The 21,406-nt window shown below is 45.7% G+C and overlaps 1 pseudogene; it reads right to left on the minus strand.

Moving 5' to 3' along the window:
- Positions 1–19,975, minus strand: part of LOC141167361 (uncharacterized) — a 30,921-nt pseudogene extending 10,946 nt beyond the window's left edge.
- Between the last annotated feature and the right edge of the window lie 1,431 nt (positions 19,976–21,406).

Genomic DNA, 21,406 nt, shown 5'->3' on the forward strand with positions numbered 1-21,406 from the left:
ACCAGGGCTTGTCGGTGCTGCCACAGTCGCTGCAACATGTGCAGAGTTGAATTCCACCGGGTAGGCACATCGCATTTTAGCCGGTGAAGTGGCAGGCCCAACGACTTCTGCAGAGATGTAAGTCGCTGAGCTGCGGGATGCGAACGGCGGAAGTGAGCACACAGCGACCGTGCCCTCTGCAAAAGGACATCTATTCCGGGATAGTGGTCTAAAAATTGCTGGACAACCAGGTTCAACAACTGAGCCATACAAGGCACGTGTGTGACATTGCCCCGGCAAAGGGCTGCACCATGGTTTGCAGCATTGTCGCACACGGCCTTCCCTGGCGACGGACATAAGGTCTCGAAAATCCTCTGTGTCCACCAGGCGGAAAGGCAGCATTTCTGTAACCAAGAGCTTGCAGATGGTGAAATTCAACCTCTTAGCCTTCTCATGGCTAAGAGGAAATGGTCTTTTACTTGTCCACATCTGAGGGACCAAGGGCTGGCTGTTGTGCTTAGACGGGGTTGATAAGGGTATCCCCGGCAAACTGCCGTTCTGTGAGGAAGATGCAGGCGGACATGTTAGGATGACTTAATCCAAAGGTGGTGCTATCGATGTCGGACAGAGCTCAACACCAGCTGGTGTTACAACCTCCAAAGAAAATGATGACCTGCCAATCACGCTGGCTGTTGCGGGTAAAGAGGTGGCAAGTCTGCGTCCCAAAACAGGTATGACTGCTGTCCCCCCAGTCACAGAGGATGAAGAGGCCATGGATGCACAAGATGAGGCAGACGGTGGTTGGCCCGGCCGGCTAGCCCGCATTGTAGCACAGTGAGCTTCCCACTGCAACTTATGCTTCATGTCCATGTGCCGGTTCATGCATGAAGTACTCAAACTATGTATTTTTTGGCCTCTACTTAGCTTTTGCTGATAAATGTTACAGATAACACGAGTTGGGTCATCTTTATCGATCTGAAAAAATGCCCTGGCTATGCAAGGCTTAGCACCCATGCGACCTGAAGAGCCACCACGACTTGTGGTCAGAAGCAGAGTTGTGTTTGAGGATGCAGTTGTTGACTTGTTTCCAGTACTACATCTCTGTACAGGAAGGCGCAACTTGACCTCATCGTCACTAGCATCCTCCTCCACCTCCTCTGCTGACCTCATCTCTTGGCTGACTGTTGGTTGACAGTAAGTGGGATCTCCAACCTCATCATCATCACCCTGTGTGTTATCACACCCGTCGTCCTCAGAGCCAACCTGTTCCTGCCCTGCCAAAAAACTAAAGTTGTCGCTCCAATCAGGTATTTGAGTCTCATCATCATCTTCCTCATTGTCTCCACCAACAGGAGTTACAGTTTGGGAATGAGGGTCTACATTATGGTCAGAACCTTCTGCGTCTGGTCCTGGATCCGACTCATAAAGATTCTGGGCATCAGTGCAGATCATTTCCTCGTCTGGATTCACAGAAGCTCTGGAGCCGACCTCTGATTCCCAGGCTGTAGTATGAGTAAACAGCTCTGCAGACTCAACCATCTGTTCTACCCCATACTCAGATGGGCAGCTGGAGATTTGGGAGCTGTGAGGAAGCAAGTGCGATTGGGGTGACACCTCTGAGGACTGGAGTATTTGTGATGTTGAAGTTGAGGTGGAGGAGAGCCCACTTAAAGGAGCACTTGATATCCGTTGAAGCACCTGCTGTTTTTGTGCCTCATCTGGAATTTGTAGCGATTGGCGTGGCCGTAAGAAAGGGATCTTATCGCATTGTCCGCTAAAAGAAGTAGACATTTTAGTTTGGCTGGAAGATGGTCTTTCTTCTGCAGATGTTACTGTTGCTTTAACACCTACCCCACGGACACAACCTTTTTTCCCCTTCCCAACACGCCTATTTCCCTTTCCACCAGCAGCAGGCCTTTTTCCACTCATTTTGGTGGTTAACTAAATCACAACTCTGGAGTTGTTTGCACAAAAAAACAATGGATGGGACAGAGCAGAGCTGAGTGGCCAAACTGTGGTATTAGGCCAAAAGTATTGGCTGGGTTAGATGCAGATAAAAATTATATTGAATTTGCAACCTTATGGAGGTCAGTATAGATGGACTAATAGAACAAGTTCCACACACTGCTAGAAGCCCAAATATTCTTTCAGAGCTAGATGCAGAAAAAAATTATATTCAATTTGCAACCTAATGGAGGTCAGTATAGATGGACTAATAGAACAAGTCCCACACACTGCTAGAAGCCTAAATTTTTTTTCAGAGCTAGATGCAGAAAAAAAATATTTTTAATTTGCAACCTGATGGAGGTCAGTATAGATGGACTATTAGATCAAGTCCCACACACTGCTAGAAGCCCAATTTTTTTTTCAGAGCTAGATGCAGAAAAAAATTATTTTCAATTTGCAACCTGATGGAGGTCAGTATAGATGAACTAAAAGAACAAGGCCCACACACTGCTAGAAGTCCAAATATTTTTTCAGAGCTAGATGCAGAAAAAAATTATTTTTAAATTGCAACCTGATGGAGGTCAGTATAGATGGACTAATAAACCAAGTCCCACACACTGCTAGAAGCCCAAATATTTTTTCAGAGCTAGATGCAGAAAAAAAAAATTTTTAATTTGCAACCTGATGGAGGTCAGTATAGATGGACTAATAGACCAAGTCCCACACACTGCTAGAAGCCCAATTTTTTTTTCAGAGCTAGATGCAGAAAAAAATTATATTCAATTTGCAACCTGGTAGATTTATCCAAATGCTGTGAAAAAAAACTTGCACAGCACTGGCACAGACCTGCCTGGCAAAAACTGATAGGAACTGATGTAACTTAGTCCTGAAAAGGACTGCAATCACAATTAGTCTTTACTCCCAACCTATCTATTTAAGAGCACAGACCTGCCTGATAAAAGTCGTAGGAAATGCTGTAACCTAGTCCTTAAAAGGACTGCAATCACAACTATTCCCTACTCCCAAGCTATCTGTAGATTTGTGTGAAAATTGGCTTGAAATTAACAAGGTATAGCGCACACAGCAACAGCGGTGCCGTCTAACACGCAGCTGCAGCAGTGAGAAAATGGTGGCGATGGGGAAAATGGCTGGGTCTTATAGGGCAAGGACATGTGACATACACTGCCAATGACACATGCCCTTGCTTGTGTGAAAAAAAGCAGTACGCTCCATGTGTGCGCTGCTGATAGGCTGACAGATTGCACCTCCCCACTGTAAATGCGGGAAAGAGAAAAAAAAATGGAGATCTTCATTATTCCTGCAGAGATCCATCCCCTGTCCCTCCCCCCGCCCCGCTGTGCACTCAAACTGCGTATTAACATTAATTTTCATCATTACTGAGAAAAAATCCAGTTATGATTTTGGGTGCACGAACAGTTATCAAACATAACCTCGAACAGACGAATTTTTTTCAAATCCTTCGCGTTCGCCGAACGGCTCGAACACCGCCCAAAACAGCTCGAATTTGAGATTGGCGAACAGTTAGAGTCGAACAACGCTCATCTCTAGTGATAACTAGATGAAAATGACAAATAAACTCCCAACCTGTCACAAAAAGCACGCCAAAAGCGAGCCACAAACTGAGGTCCTCTATCAGAAACAATATCTGTGGGAGCGCCATGAAGCTTGACAATCTCCATAACAAACGCCTTAGCAAGTGTCTTGGCGCAGGGCAACTTAATGAATGGAACCAAGTGACACATCTTACTAAAATGGTCCACGACCACCCAGATGACAGTAAAACCCTCGGACAAAGGAAGATCAGTAATTAAATCCATTGTGAGATGCGTCCAAGGCACACTAGGAACTTCCAGAGGGCAAAGCAACCCTGCAGCAGGAGTATGTGAAGCCTTTGACCTAGCACACACAGTACATTGACGCACCCACTTGATGACTTCCTTCTGCCATCCAGTCCACCAAAAACTGTGACTGAAAAGTCTCTTAGTTTCCGAAATTCCTGGATGACCTGCCAACCGAGACACATGATACTCCACAAACAAATCTCTCCTAAAGGCTCTAGGCACGAACAACCTCCCATGGGGAGTGTTAGATGGAGCATCATCTTGAGCTTTCAGAATCCCATTCTCCAAAACGGAGTCCAAAGCCGCCACCACAACTCCTTTCTGTAAAATGCTCTCCTCCTCCTCGGCACCGACCGTAGGAGAGAAGCTGCGAGATAAAGCATCGGCTTTAACATTCTTAGTACCAGGGAGATAGGTAACAGAAAAATGAAACCGAGAAAAAAAAAGTGCCCACCTAGCTTGATGGGCATTCAAGCGCTTGGCAGCATCCAAATACATCAAATTCTTATGATCTGTGAAAACCTGAATAGGAAATCTAGCGCCTTCCAAAAAATGACGCCAATGTTCAAACGCAAGTTTAATAGCCAGCAACTCCCGATTTCCAACATCATAATTCAGTTTGGTTTCTGAAAATTTCCTCGAAAAGAAGGCACAAGGATGTACTCCCCCCTTGTTCTCCTGAGACAAAACTGCTCCGACCTCCACCGATGAAGCATCGACCTCGACCAAAAAAGGCTTGGTCTCATCAGGCTGCATAAGTATAGGGGCAGAACTGAACCTCTCTTTGAGATACTCAAACGCTTCAATGGCCTCAGTAGTCCACTGGGCCGTATTTGCACCTTTCTTGGTGAGATCGGTTAGAGGTTTAACAATTACAGAAAAATTCTTAATGAATTTCCTGTAATAATTGGCAAAACCCAAAAATCTCTGTATAGATTTCAAACCAATAGGCCTAGGCCATTCCTGCACAGCCTGAACCTTCACAGGGTCCATCTCAAAGCCCTCGCTGGAGACAATGTAGCCCAAAAAACTAATTTTATGCACAGTGAACTCACATTTCTCCAGTTTAGCAAAGAGTGAATTATCACTCAATAACTGCAAAACTTCACGTACACTCTGTCAATGGGACTCCAGATCTGGCGAATAAATCAAAATGTCATCCAAATACAGAACCACATTCTTACCAATCAAAGGTCTCAGGATGTCATTAATAAGGTTCTGAAAAAATGCAGGTGCATTGGTAAGACCAAAAGGCATCACCAGATTCTCAAAATGACCTACCGGAGTGTTAAAGGCAGTTTTCCATTCATCACCCTCCTTCACTCGTAACAAATTGTATGCCCACCGGAGATCAATTTTAGAGAACCACTTGGCTCCCACTAACTGGTTAAACAAGTCAGGAATTAACGGCAATGGGAAGGAATTGCGTACTGTAATCTTATTAATTTCACAAAAATCCAGACATGGACGTAAACCACCGTCCTTTTTTTAACAAAGAAGAATCCAACTGCCACAGGCGACTTAGAAGGTCTAATGTGACCAGCAGCCAGGCTAGTCTCTATGTACTCCTCCAAAGCCTTTCTTTCAGGGATAGTCAGATTAAACAAGCGACTTTTGGGAAGAGTAGCACCCGGAACAAACTCAATGGCGCAATCATAATCCCCATGAGGAGGTAAAACTTGCGACTCCTCCTCCGAAAAAAACCTCCAAAAATCTTGAATAGGTACAGGTAATTCCCCTTTTTCCACAGCCGCAAAGCGACCATTACAACATTTATCATAGCACTTCGGACTCCAAGACTTAATCACATTAGCAGACCAGTCCAATAAAGCATTGTGCAGTTTTAACCAAGGCAATCCTAGAACAACTGGAGAGGGCAAGTTTTCCAAAACAACCAAGTCCAAAATTTCTTGGTGAACTCCATTGATAGTGAGGGAAAATGCAGCAGTCTTGTGAGTAATACATTTCAAAGGAGTGTTATCAATTGCAACCACAGAAATAGGTGATGACAAAGGTTTGGATTTCAATTTAAGGTTTTCCAAAAACCCTTTATCAATCACATTACGTGTTAAACCACAATCCACAAATACCTGAAATTCAATCAAATCTCCCTGCAGAGTAGTACTCCCAGAAAGAAACACTCCTGCAGAGCGTAAACAAGCTATACGGGCGTAACTGACCTTTTTTTTCTTTACTTAAACGACGCTCACAATACTTAATCAAATGGTCAGCTTTACCACAATAAAGATATAAACCCTCAGCAAATATCCGGTCTCTTTACTGAGAGCGGAGTGACATTGCCTCAACCTCCATTGGTTCTCCGCTGTCAGAGCAGATTTTATGGGAACTAGGACCTGACGTTACAGGAGTTTTTACATCATTCACCCTGGACCTCAGTCTCCTGTCCACATGAACAGCTAACTGCATAGCTTCCTGCAGAGTCTCAGGTGCAGGGAATGCAATTAGCAAATCCTTAACCCTTTCACTCAGACCAGCAAGAAATAAACATCTCAGGGCAGAATCAGTCCATTTAACTACTGAAGCCCATCTCCTGAAGTGTGTGCAATAATTTTCAACCTTTATCTGACCCCTGATTCAAACGTCTAAGTTCTGATTCAGCAGATGAGATTCGATCAGGGTCGTCATATAATAGCCCCATAGCAGAAAAAAATTCTTCAACAGACCTTAAACATGGATCATTAGGTTGGAGAGAAAAGGCCCACCCCTGTGGTTCTTTGCGCAAAAGTGACATAATAAAACCAATGCGCTGTGATTCATTCCCAGAGGATCTTGGTCTCAACCAAAAATATAACAAACAAGCATTTTTAAAGGAAAAAAAATCTTGCTGTTTACCATAAAAAACATCAGGCAGTCCTACCTTGGGTTCGACAAAATGCGCTCCAGAACAGCTACTCACGAGTTGCTGGAGCTCGGCCACCTCCAGAGACAATCCCTGCAAGCGTTGAGCCCAATCCTGGATGAAAACCATACTGATCCCCGAATTTCTTTCCTTTAAGTTTTTTGGGCTGGACTTACTGTTATGATCTGCAGCAAGAACTAAGGAAAGAAGGGGAAAGCTGTCCCTACATTAAGACTAAGCTGAATTCCTACGATGTAGCGGGCTGCCTGTTCCTAGTGAACAGACCTGCCTTCGTCCTCGGCTAGTCTGAACCTATAGAATTAAGGGAGGAGTCCCTAAAAGAAATAAAGACTGGGACAAAAATGGGACACCTCCTAAACAGAAATTGTTGTAGAACACAAAAGATAAACTGACAAAAAGTATTAGAGGTCCCAGAGGACCAAGCAAACTGACGGAGAAAGGCACCGAAGCACCAGGCTAGCAAAACAGTCAAACAACACTGAAATCCAGCAAAGCCAGAAGGGCGGAGCTGGAATATATAGGCAGATGGTCACGTGACCGCAAAACACAAGATAGAAAAAACTAACAGGAGGGTTCTAACAATATCTGATGCCAAGCCAACACTTCGCATCATCCCAAGAACACCATCCACACAGTGAAACATGGTGATGGCAGCCTCCTGCTTGATGTTTTTCGGTAGCAAGGACAGGGAAAATGGTCCAAGTTGAGGGGAAGATAGATGGTGCGAAATACATTAATATTATTGAGCTAAACCTGTTTCAGTCTGTCAATGATTTGTTACTGGGAGGTTCACCTTCTAACAAGACAATAACCTAAGGCATAATGCTAAAGCAATGCTCGAGTGGATTAAGGGGAAATGTGTTAATGTTTTGGAGTGGCCTAGTCAAAGCCCAATTGAGAATCTATCGTCTAACTTGAAGATTGCTGTTCACTAGAGGAAGCCATCTAACTTGAAGGAGCTGTAGCAGTTTTGCCTTGAGGAATGGGCAAAAATCCCAGTGGAAAGATGTGGAAAGCTCATAGAGACTTTTTAATTGCCGCAAAAGGAGGCTCTACAAAGTACTGACTTTAGGGGGGTGAATCGCTAGACATACTGACGTTTTCAGTTATTTTATCCTATTTGTTATTTGCTTCACGTTAAAAAGAAAACTAAATGATTACATTTGTAGGCATGTTCTTTACATGAACTGATGCAAACCCTCAAAAAAACAATGAAATCCCAGGTTGTGAAATAGCAAAACATAAAAGTGAAAAGGAGGTAAATACTTTCTCAAACCACAGTATACAGTCTTAGGATTTCTTAGCTTAGTTTCTTAGCATATTTCTTAGGGTGACCTATCGAAAAAATCAACTCAGCTCCAATGAAGTAATCATAATTACAGTTGCATCACTTATTATTGTTATAACTGTTATATTGATATACTCATTGTTCAAGTCGAGCAAATTGGGATGCTCGAGTGCTCGGTCCGAGTAACAAGTCCAATGTAAGTCTATGGGAAACTCGAGCATTTTTCCGGTAGCTCCCCCTGGCGGTCTACAAAGGGCCTAAAAATTGCACAAATTGATGGGAACAGTGCTCAAATGACATGGGAACAGCATGGGGAAGACCCTTGGAAGCATTTATGACTCCCAGGTGACTGCTGTCAACAACGCTGTCAGAGGTATTATGCCACTTTTACGGACTCACAATAAAACATACAAAAGCAAAACCAAAATTGATTTTCTTGGGAAATATGTTAAGGAACATCCCTTCCAGGGTAATGACTTGTATATAAGGCAAAATAAATAACCAAAAACAAAAATGCTCCTCCAGACCTTGGGCTATATTTAGGCATGTGCGAACATTCGCCGAATGTTCGTCTATCATTTCCGAAACCCATAGGAGTCAATGCGGGAACCAAAAAAATGCATAGAGAACACCTAGAAATGGGACCAAAAGCTGACAAAACACATCAAATTCGGTGTAGACACCAGTGAAGTGGCATCAATTGACCCAGAGTATAAGTACTATAATTATTATTACTGTGACAGCGACATTTAATCAGTTGCGCTTTACATGTCAAAAGGGGTCACCGACTGGTACAACAGGACAGAGGACCCTGCCTGCGAGTGCGCAGAGTCACAGACGTCATTTGTGGAACCACTGTGCCACGGACCCCAGAGAGCCTGGAGGGGTGTGACTAAGTGAGCACCAGACTGTTCACTAGAGCCTCAGATGGTGAGGTTAGACTTGGATCCCAAAGAACGCCAGGTGCTACTCCAGGAGAGACCAACGGACGCGCAGCAGCTGAACCCAGTAGGACAGACTAGATGGCACAGCAGGCAGAGACTGTATCAGAGTGCAGCTGGCAGAGTCTGTATCAGGAGTGCAGCAGGAAGAGTCTGTATCAGAGTGCAGCAGGCAGAGTCTGTATCATAGTGCAGCAGGCAGATTCTGTATCATAGTGCAGCAGGCAGAGCCTGTATCAGAGTTCAGCAGGCAACTTCTGTATAGAGTGCAGCAGGAAGAGTCTGTATCAGAGTGCAGCAGGCAGAGTCTGTATCAGGAGTGCAGCAGGAAGAGTCTGTATCAGGAGTGCAGCAGGCAGAGTCTGTATCTGAGTGCAGCAGGCAGAGTCAGTATCAGGAGTGCAGCAGGAAGAGTCTGTATCAGGAGTGCAGCAGGCAGAGCCTGTATCAGAGTTCACGAGTAGAGATGAGCGGTGTTCGACTAGAACTGTTCGCCAATCTCAAATTCGAGCTGTTTTGGGCGGTGTTCGAGTTGTTCGACGAACCCGAACGATTTGCAAAAAATTCGGCTATTCGAGGTTATGTTCGATAACTGTTCGTGCACCAAAAGCGTGTCCTGCATGTCTGGCGCTATTTAGAGCACCAATCATGCAGGGATTGTCTGCCACTCACTGTAATGCCACAGCCATGGTGGTTGTGGCATTACAGTGATTGCCCAAATCGATGGGAACAGTGCCAACAGTGAAACATGAAAAGCCGGCAATTCAGCAGCGGCATACACCGGTACCCGACAATTTAGAACCGAAAGAATAGAGCTTCACACATAGATTAGATAGATATAAACATGTCAGCCACATATATACGAAGTACAGTGACAGTGCTGCTTACTGTACTTGTCATTTAGCGTAAAGGATTTATAAAAAAAAATAATAGTGTTTTCATGCACTGTCTCTTTAAAAAAGCCGGCCGGCAATTCAGCAGCGGTACCCGACAATTTATAACTGACAGAATAGAGCTTCACACATAGATTAGATAGATAGAAACATGTCAGCCACATATATACGAAGTACAGTGACAGTGTTGCTTACTGTACTTGTCATTTAGCGTAAAGGATTTATCAAAAAAAATAATAGTGTTTTCATGCACCGTCTCTTTAAAAAAGCCGGCCGGCAATTCAGCAGCGGTACCCGACAATTTAGAACAGAAAGATAGAGCATCACACATAGATTAGATAGATAGAAACATGTCAGTCACATATGTATGAAGTACAGTGATAGTGTTGGTTACTGTACTTGTCATTTAGTATTAAAATAAAGGATTTATTATTAAAAAAATTGGCGTGGGGTTCCCCTTAATTTTAGGCTCTAGCGGAGGTTAAGCAGACGGCTGGGGCAGATGTTTGAAGCCTGGGAAGGGGGTAATACCCACGGAGCTTCCCAGGCTACTAATATCAGCCCCCAGCTGAATACATAGCCTTTACTAGCTATTAAAATGGGGGACCCCCCCAAAAAAATGACGTGGGGTCCCCCCTAATTTAATAGCTAGCAAAGGCTAGGCAGACAGCTGGGGGCTGATATTAATAGCCCAGGAAGGGAGCCATGAATATTGGCCCCCTCCCAGGCTAGAAACACCAGCCGTCAGCCGCCCCAGAAATGGCGCATTCATAGGATGCGCCAATTCTGGCACTTAGCCTCGCTCTTCCACGCTGCCCTGGTGCGGTGGCAGGGGGTAATAGGGTTGGGGTTGATGTCAGCTTATAATGCCAGCTGACATCAAGCCCAGGTTAGTAATGGAGAGGCGTCTATAAGACACCCCCATTACTAACCCCATAGTCAAAGTTAAAAAAAACACAAACACCCAGAATAAAGTCCTTTAATTGAAATAAAGACACAATACTTTATTGTTCTAAATTAAACCATACTTACCGTCACGCCCATTCCAGCTGAAGCCAACGATCTCCTGTAATAAAAATAAAATAATAAAGCAACCTCATCCTTACCTTTCCATGGTTCCCACGACAGCTTCAGCTCTGCTACATCGAGATGACAGGCTGGACCGCAGCAGAACGCTGCAATCCAGCCTCTCATCCCGCAGACACTGAGAAGCGCAGGCTTGCTTGCGCTGCTCAGCGTCTCTCTGTGACGACATCCAGATGAGCCAAGTTCATGTCCAATGAACTCGGCTCACCTCATGCACGTCACTGACAGCGTGGGAAAATTCTCACGCTGAAGCGGTGAGTGCAGGAGAATTCTCCCACGCTGTCAGTGACGTGCATAAGGTGAGCTCATGTCCAATGAACTCAGCTCACCTCCTGCACGTCACTGACAGCGTGGGAGAATTCTCCTGCACTCAGCGCTTCAGCGTGAGAATTCTCCCGCTGAAGCGCTGAGTGCAGGAGAATTTTCCCACGCTGTCAGTGACGTGCATAAGGTGAGCTCATGTCCAATGAACTCAGCTCACCTCCTGCACGTCACTGACAGCGTGGGAGAATTCTCCTGCACTCAGCGCTTCAGTGTGAGAATTCTCCCACGCTGAAGCGCTGAGTGCAGGAGAATTTTCCCACGCTGTCAGTGACGTGCATGAGGTGAGCCGAGTTCATTGGACATTAACTCGGCTCATCTGGATGCCCTCACAGAGAGACACTGTGGAGCGCAAGCAAGCCTGCGCTTCTCAGTGTCTGCGGGATGACAGGCTGGATGGCAGCGTTCTGCTGCGGTCCAGCCTGTCATCTCGATGTAGCAGAGCTGAAGCTGTCATGGGAACCATGGAAAGGTAAGGATGATGTTGCTTTATTATTTTTCTTTTATTTCAGGAGATCGTTGGCTTCAGCTGGAATGGGCGTGATGGTAAGTATGGTTTAATTTAGAACAATAAAGAATTGTGTGTTTATTTCAATTAAAGGACTTTTTTCTGGGTGTTGTGTTTTTTTTAAATACTTTACTAGAAATTCATGGTGGTCATGTCTAATATTGGCGTGACCCCATGAATTTCGGGCTTAGGGCCAGCTGATAATGCCAAGCTGGCCCTAACCCCTTTATTACCCAGTGAGCCACCGCATCAGGGCCCTGGATGAGTTGGGTACAGCGCCAGAAGATGGCGCTTCTATGAACGCGCCATTTTCCGGGGTGGCTGCGGACTGCAATTTGCAGCGGGGGTGGCCCAGAAAGCTTGGGCCTCCCTGTGCTGCGGATTCCAGCCCCCAGCTGCCTAGTTGTACCTGGCTGGACACAAAAACAGGGCGAAGCCCCACGTCAATTTTCTTTAAATTATTTCATGAAATAATTAAGAAAAAAAGGGCTTCCCTATATTGTTGTGTCCGGCCAGGTACAAATAGGCAGCTGGTGGTTGGGGGCAGCCCGTTCCTGCCTGCTGTACCTGGCTGGACACAAATATAGTGCGAAGCCCCACGTCAATTTTTTTTAAATTATTTCATGAATTTCCTGAAATAATTTAAAAAAATTGACGTGGGGCTTCGCACTATATTTGTGTCCAGCCAGGTACAGCAGGCAGGAACGGGCTGCCCCCATCCACCAGCTGCCTATTTGTACCTGGCCGGACACAACAATATAGGGAAGCCCTTTTTTTCTTAATTATTTCATGAATTTCATGAAATAATTAAAAAAAATTGAAGTGGGGCTTCGCACTATATTTGTGTCCAGCCAGGTACAGCAGGCAGGAACGGGCTGCCCCCATCCACCAGCTGCCTATTTGTACCTGGCCGGACACAACAATATAGGGAAGCCCTTTTTTTCTTAATTATTTCATGAATTTCATGAAATAATTAAAAAAAAAGTACGTGGGGCTTCGCCCTATTTTTGTGTCCAGCCAAGTACAACCAGGCAGCTGGGGGCTGGAATCTGCAGCGCAGGGAGGCCCAAGCTTTCTGGGCCCCCCCCCGCTACAAATTGCAGTCCGCAGCCACCCCGGAAAATGGCGCGTTCATAGAAGCGCCATCTTCTGGCGCTGTACCCAACTCATCCAGGGCCCTGGTGCGGTGGCTCACTGGGTAATAAAGGGGTTAGGGCCAGCTTGGTATTATCAGCTGGCCCCAAGCCCAAAATTCATGGGGTCACGCCAGTATTAGACATGACCGCCATGAATTTCTAGTAAAGTATTTAAAAAAAACACAACACCCAGAATAAAGTCCATTAATTGAAATAAAGACACAATTCTTTATTGTTCTAAATTAAACCATACTTACCATCACACCCATTCCAGCTGAAGCCAACGATCTCCTGCAATAAAAGAAAAATAATAAACCAACCTCATCCTTACCTTTCCATGGTTCCCACGACAGCTTCAGCTCTGCTACATCGAGATGACTGGCTGGACCGCAGCAGAACGCTGCCATCCAGTCTGTCATCCCGCAGACACTGAGAAACGCAGGCATGCTTGCGCTCCTCACTGTCTCGCTGTGACGGCATCCAGATGAGCCGAGGTCATGTCCAATGAACTCGGCTCACCTCATGCACGTCACTGACAGCGTGGGAAAATTCTCACGCTGAAGTGCTGAGTGCAGGAGAATTCTCCCACGCTGTCAGTGATGTGCATGAGGTGAGCTCATGTCCAATGAACTCAGCTCACCTCCTGCACGTCACTGACAGCGTGGGAAAATTCTCCTGCAATCAGCGCTTCAGCGTGAGAATTTTCCCACGCTGTCAGTGACGTGCATGAGGTGAGCCGAGTTCATTGGACATGAACTCGGCTCATCTGGATGTCGTCACAGAGAGACGCTGAGCAGCGCAAGCAAGCCTGCGTTTCTCAGTGTCTGCGGGATGACAGGCTGGATGGCAGCGTTCTGCTGCGGTCCAGCCTGTCATCTCGATGTAGCAGAGCTGAAGCTGTCGTGGGAACCATGGAAAGGTAAGGATGAGGTTGCTTTATTATTTCTCTTTTATTGCAGGAGATCGTTGGCTTCAGCTGGAATGGGCGTGATGGTAAGTATGGTTTAATTTAGAACAATAAAGGATTGTGTCTTTATTTCAATTAAAGGACTTTATTCTGGGTGTTTGTGTTTTTTTTAACTTTGACTATGGGGTTAGTAATGGGGGTGTCTTATAGACGCCTCTCCATTACTAACCTGGGCTTGATGTCAGCTGGCATTATAAGCTGACATCAGCCCCAACCCTATTACCCCCTGCCACCGCACCAGGGCAGCGTGGAAGAGCGAGGCTAAGTGCCAGAATTGGCGCATCCTATGAATGCGCCATTTCTGGGGCGGCTGACGGCTGGTGTTTCTAGCCTGGGAGGGGGCCAATATTCATGGCTCCCTTCCTGGGCTATTAATATCAGCCCCCAGCTGTCTGCCTAGCCTTTGCTAGCTATTAAATTAGGGGGGGACCCCACGTCATTTTTTTGGGGGGGTCCCCCATTTTAATAGCTAGTAAAGGCTATGTATTCAGCTGGGGGCTGATATTAGTAGCCTGGGAAGCTCCGTGGGTATTACCCCCTTCCCAGGCTTCAAACATCTGCCCCAGCCATCTGCTTAACCTCCGCTAGAGCCTAAAATTAAGGGGAACCCCACGCCAATTTTTTTAATAATAAATCCTTTATTTTAATACTAAATGACAAGTACAGTAACCAACACTATCACTGTACTTCATATATATGTGACTGACATGTTTCTATCTATCTAATCTATGTGTGATGCTCTATCTTTCTGTTCTAAATTGTCGGGTACCGCTGCTGAATTGCCGGCCGGCTTTTTTAAAGAGACAGTGCATGAAAACACTATTATTTTTTTAAATAAATCCTTTACACTAAATGACAAGTACAGTAAGCAACACTATCACTGTACTTATTATATATGTGACTGACATGTTTCTATCTATCTAATCTATGTGTGAAGCTCTATTCTTTCTGTTCTAAATTGTCGGGTACAGATGCTGAATTGCCGGCCGGCTTTTTTAAAGAGACGGTGCATGAAAACACTAATATTTTTTTTAATAAATCCTTTACACTAAATGACAAGTGCAGTAACCAACACTGTCACTGTGCTTCTTATATGTGTGACTGACATGTTTCTATCTATCTAATCTATGTGTGATGCTCTATTCCTTCTTGTCTAAATTGTCGGGTACCGGTGTATGCCGCTGCTGAATTTGCCGGCCGGCTTTTTTAAAGAGAGTGTCTTCTGAGCAGTTTGTCAGCTTTTGGACACCTTTGCAGGTGTTTTCTATGTGTTTCTATGTGTTTTTGTTTGCCTGCCATTGGTTTTAACGGTGTTCGACGGTGTTCTAAGGTGTTCGACGAACAGTTCGACGAACAGTTCCTCGAACATCCCGGTGTTCGACGAACTGAACCGAACCCGAACACTACTGGGGTGGCTCAACACTATTCACGAGCCAGAGTCTGTATCAGAGTGCAGCAGGCAGAGTCTGTATCAGGAGTGCAGCAGGCAGAGTCTGTATCAGAGTTCAGCAGGCAGAGTCTGTATCAGGAGTGCAGCAGGCAGAGTCTGTATCAGAGTTCAGCAGGCAGAGTCTTTATCAGAGTGCAGCAGGCAGAGTCTGTATCAGGAGTGCAGCAGGCAGAGTCTGTATCAGAGTGCTTCAGGCAGAGTCTGTATCATAGTGCAGCAGGCAGAGTCTGCATCAGGAGTGCAGCAGGCAGAGTCTGTATCTGAGTGCAGCAGGCAGAGTCAGTATCAGGAGTGCAGCAGGAAGAGTCTGTATCAGGAGTGCAGCAGGCAGAGTCTGTCTCTGAGTGCACCAGGCAGAGTCTTTATCATAGTGCAGCAGGCAGAGCCTGTATCAGAGTTCAGGAGCCAGAGTCTGTATCAGAGTGCAGCAGGCAGAGTCTGTATCAGGAGTGCAGCAGGCAGAGTCTGTATCAGAGTTCAGCAGGCAGAGTCTGTATCAGAGTGCAGCAGGCAGAGTCTGTATCAGAGTGCAGCAGGCAGAGTCTGTATCAGGAGTGCAGCAGGTAGAGTCTGTATCAGGAGTGCAGCAGGCAGAGTCTGTTTCAGAGTGCAGCAGACAGTCTGTATCATAGTGCAGCAGGCAGATTCTGTATCATAGTGTAGCAGGCAGAGCCTGTATCAGAGTTCAGCAGGCAGAGTCTGTATCAGGAGTGCAGCAGGCAGAGTCTGTATCAGGAGTGCAGCAGGCAGAGTCTGTATCAGAGTTTAGCAAGCAGAGTCTGTATCAGAGTGCAGCAGGCAGAGTCTGTATCAAAATGCAGCAGGCAGAGTCTGTATCATAGTGCAGCAGGCAGAGTCTGTATCAGAGTTCAGCAGGCAGTGTCTGTACCAGAGTGCAGCAAGCAGAGTATGTATCAGGAGTACAGCAGGCAGAGCCTGTATCAGGAGTGCAGCAGGCAGAGTCTCTATCAGGAGTGCAGCAGGCAAAGTCTGTATCAGAGTGTAGCAGGCAGAGTCTGTATCAGAGTGCAGCAGGCAGAGTCTGCATCAGAGTGCAGCAGGCAGAGTCTGTATCAGGAGAGCCGCAGGCAGAGTCTGTATCAGGAGTGCAGCAGCCAGAGTCTATATCAGAGTGCAGCAGGCAGAGTCTGTATCATAGTGCAGCAGGCAGAGTCTGTATCATAGTGCAGCAGGCAGAGTCTGTATCAGAGAGCCGCAGGCAAAGTCTGTAGCAGGAGAGCAGCAGGCAGAATCTGTATCAGGAGTGCAGCAGGCAGTCTGTATCAAAGTGCAGCAGGCAGAGTCTGTATCAGAGTGCAGCAGGCAGAGTCTGCATCATAGTGCAGCAGGCAGTCTGTATCATAATGCAGCAGGCAGAGTCTGTATCAGAGTGCAGCTGGCAGAGTCTGTAGCAGGAGAGCAGCAGGCAGAATCTGTATCAGAAGTGCAGCAGGCAGAGTCTGTATCAGGAGTGCAGCAGGCAGTCTGTATCAAAGTGCAGCAGGCAGAATCTGTATCAGAGTGCAGCAGGCAGAGTAAGTATCAGAGTACAGCAGGCGGAGTCTGTATCATGAGTGCAGAAGGCAGAATCTATATCAGGAGTGCAGCAGGCAGAGTCTGTAACAGTGTTGAGGGAGGGCAACAATGACCCTTCACGGTTAACCAAGTGAGTGTCAAATTATTATGTTACAAGGTTGATTGTAATCAGGGAACCAGATGGAGACAGAGCTCTGTATGGGAGGATTCGGAGAATCTCTAATCCCGTTATTTTACTTAGCATTATATATTGTTTTATATCAATAGCCAATCACCTACAGCCATACTACAGGCTAAAACCAATGTTAGTACAATTATTACGGAAACACACATATGGTTATATTATCGTTAGTTCGGCACATGATGGAAAATTACAAGGTTATACATCCCGGCTCAGACTAGTTAGATAACATGAGCAGGGTATTTCATAGAATGTTCTTGAGAGAAAAGGTTCTTGTAAGAAATTTGCATGTGAAGCAGGAGAAAAGAATAAATGAATGTATGCTATGCAAGGAGTAATAATAGCATGATTTTAGAAGCAAGCAATCAAAAATGAAGTAAACGTAACTATAGCATGAATATCGATATGTCCTTTACATTCCCCCCCAAAAAATTATGTTATTATCAAAAATAGAGGTGCTTTCCCAGGGTCATGGTTTGAGCCTGAGGGACATTGGTCTTCACTCAATTAGTGTCCTTGTTACCAATTGAGGCCGTCGCGGCATGTCCATCTCCCCTTGTCCGTTGATATAATCATAAAGCTCTGATCTTGATACGTGAAGTTAGTCGGGGCGTGTGGGTGAAGGTCATCATTCCCTTGCCGTCCAGGTCCTCAATGCTGAGTTTCATCTGGGAGGTCCGTGTATAGTAGCACTGGATGTTGGTTGACAGCGTTCTCCTTGCTCTCTGATGACTGGCAGGTATTCCTCATGCAAATTGGGATACAAAAAAAAACTAGTTTTAGTAAGACATACATCTCCTTGCTCTCTGATGACTGGCAGGTTTTCCTCATGCAAATTGGGATACAAAAAAAAACTAGTTTTAGTAAGACATACATTAACAAGATGCAAGCAGCAATGTGCAACACTCCTTGTAATGTTCCAGCAATCCATCCACCAATCCCTTTAAACCAATTAGCAGGATTTAAAAAGGAGAACGTATCAGACCACCAACTGTCTTTGGTCAATTCGTTATGTTTGTTATATTCTTCCCTGAGTTTCCTAATGTCTTCCATTTTAGTCTATAACCGTATGGTTGAATCGGGGTCAATATAGTGACAACAGGCTGGGCCTATAACCTGACACATCCCTCCTTGAGCTGCTGTCAAATAGTCCAACACTAAAGTATGTTGATTGGCTACTATAATAAGTTGATTCTGCACTGCAACAGTAGTATTAATTACTTCCAATACACTCCAAATCTGGTCATCTAAGTAGTAAGTGACTTCCACTAATTTGTCCCACATTTGTGTTACCATAGGGTAGAGGAAGACAGTACTGGCTATCTTATTGGGTATACTCATTTGTACTAAATGAGGTCTTACTGATTGGCGTGGGGTGTTGTCCTTGGCACGTTTATAGATGGTATGAAGAGGGATGGCTCTCATATCTACTTTACTATGGGGAATAAGATAAGTGGCTGGTGTTAGCCGGGCCAATGTACAAGTCCCCCCTACTCCGACTGGGAGCCATTTATATGCATTATTCCCACAGACCCAATATGTGGCTTATGGCAGATCCAATAAAGCGGAGTGCTGTAATACTAATTTATGTACCAAATCAATAAAAACTGTGTTATTTGATAACATACACCATGAAGGCATTTGTCCCAGGGGGCTACAATATCCAACATCCGGATTGCCACATGTTGGATCACTACGCTTATATTCAGAAGATTCATTACAAGGGATGTTACCAGATATTTTATAACATGTGTCATTGGTACCTTTTATAAACAGATTTGCATGTACCCATAAGTGATTATGAATGGATCTTTCCAACTATGACGGCATAAAAGCATCTGCCGTACTAGAGGTAGCATCAAAACTGATTTGTAGACCTTCAGTTGGTATGCAGCCTAAATTAGTCAAGGAGGACTTGTTTCTGGGCACCCATTTGTTTCCTTTAAGGGCAAGAAATTGTAGGTGTCTACTGGTGGCAGTAAGATTTCCTTGCCACCAGGGGAGATCCACCCACCCAACTACTGGTATACCTACAGTGGTGTTCCATAATCTACTAAACTTAGTAGCGTTATTAGCAAGGGCGTCGCTACAATTGGTCCAGTTTAGTAATTCCTCCAGAGTGACTGGGACCACCAGAAAAGGCATACTAGCCGCTGAAACTGGTGAGTGAGTACATATCCAACAGTCACTGAACTGGTTGTTCTCTAATTGACTCAATTCTTGTACCAAAATCTGGTGGTGAGTAATGAACTTGTTATTAAAAGGGTCAGTACTCTGTTGTAGGCTATTCCAGGTATTGACTAGTCTAACCACACATATTATCATAAAACATCTCAGGATGGTTGGTGTTTGCAGTGTGAAGCATGGATCCATGTTGACTTCCCTTCAAGTTTTACTGCTGTTGGGGTTGTCGGGAGTCCTGGGTATGGTCCGTCAAACAATGGTTCTAGTCCGTGTTTCCTAACATGCCTCTTCACATACGCATAATCTCCAGGCTTGAGGGTATGACAACCTTCTGCATCAGCTGGATCTGGAATAGAAGATGATACTAACGCATGGGTGTTAGTTAGTACTTTGGTAAGCTGAATCACATTCTGTGCAACATAATCCGTTTCTTCTGATAATTGTTGTGGGGTAAATCAAGCTATAGCTGGTTGCGACCCAAATAGTATCTCATAGGGTGACAATTTATGTTTCCCTATGGGGGTGGTACGTATGTGATATAGTGCAATGGGAAGGAGCTCAGGCCACTGGGCCGTAGTCTCCTGCGTCATTTTGGTCAATTGCCTTTTCAGTGTGCCATTCAATCTCTCCACCTTGCTGCTTGACTGTGGATGGTAAGGACTATGCAGCGCCACTGTTGATCCGATCATAGTAAGCATGTCTTGATATAGGCATAAAGAAAAGGCTGGTCCCTGATCACTTTCGACAACTTCTGGGACTCCGTACCGGCAAACAACTTCTGAGACCAGCTTTTTGGTGGTAGTCTTGGCAGTCATGTTTGGAACTGCGAATGCTTCTGGCCAGCTGGAAAACATATCCACTACCACTAAGCAGTATTCATATCGTCCTGCTTTAGGGAGAGTGATATGATTAACTTGCAGTCGTTGGAACAGATACTCTGGTTTAGCAAGGTATTTTGTCGGTACATTCTGTAATCTGCCTGGGTTGCAGGTTTGGCATATTGTGCAACCTTTGTTTTGTGCGCTCAACACAGTGGAAATTCCTGGGGCCCAATAAAGTTTCTGTACCAGTAGCAAAGCTTGGTTTTTCCCTCGATGCACCTGTCCATGGGCCCAGGCTGCGACGGCCGGATATAGGAGTCGAGGCAAACAATTTAGTTGTTCCTTTTTCCATAGCCCATCTATCAATTTAGCATCAGCTTCCTTCCATGACTAGCATTCCTCTTTAGAGACTTTCTGCTGTGTGGAGCATAGTTTTCTGATTGGAGGGACTGGTTGATGATTTTCTGCAGGTTGATCCTGAGTTGGCACGGAATTTAGCTGTTTGGTCTGCTTTCGCGAAACAGCCATGGACATGGATGTCTGGAGAAGAGCTGCTTGTTTCGTATGGAGATCAGCAAGTGCATTACCTCTTGATTCAGGGGCGTCTTGTCGGGTATGAGCTTTTACCTTTACAACATCCAACTGTCTTGGTAATTGTACCGCTTCCATCAAACATTGACAAACTGGAGCAAGTTCAGAGAAGAGCTGTTACGGATCCGGGTGGTAGAACCTCTGTGCTACGGTGCAAGGAGGGACCAGAGGGGCATAACTAGGTTTCAACTCGGACCGACCAAGGCCATACGGTGGCTCAATCGACTCCGTGACCAGGGAAGGACCGAGCAGAGGGACCAGGTGCTACTCTGGGGACCGACCTTGTATGAGAGCAGGTGACTCCCACGCGTTAAAAGGCAGGGACTGACCGGTACAGCAGATGAGCACAGCAGGCAGGCTGATGGGTGATCCAGGCAGATGGACTGGCAGGCATGGCAGGTAACAAGCAGGAGCCTCCACGTAGGCGGGCTGGTAGGCACGGCTGGTAACAGGCAGGTGCTTCTAGGTAAGCAAGCTGGCAGGCACAGCAGGTAACAGGCAGGAGCCTCCAGGTACGCTGGCTGCTAGGCATGGCAGGTAACAGGCAGGAGCCTCCAGGTAGGCTAGCAGTTAGGCACGGCAGGTAACGGGCAGGTGCTTCCAGGTAAGCAGGCAGACAGAGCCCATAGACAGACTGGCGGACTGGACTGTAGACAGACTGTAGGGCTGAAGAGTAGACAAGCAGACGACTGGACTTGTAGTCTGGCTGGCGGGCTTGACATGTAGTCTGGCTGGCGGGCTGGACTTGTAGTCAGGCTAGCAGCGGGACCTGAGGGCTGAAGCAGAGTATCACACACAAAGCTACAACCTTGCACAGGCACCTCCATATTGGAG

Source organism: Phyllobates terribilis, unplaced genomic scaffold (assembly GCF_046119375.1).
Source record: "Phyllobates terribilis strain yellow unplaced genomic scaffold, ASM4611937v1 Scaffold_11__3_contigs__length_659146591, whole genome shotgun sequence".
NCBI lineage: Eukaryota > Metazoa > Chordata > Amphibia > Anura > Dendrobatidae > Phyllobates > Phyllobates terribilis.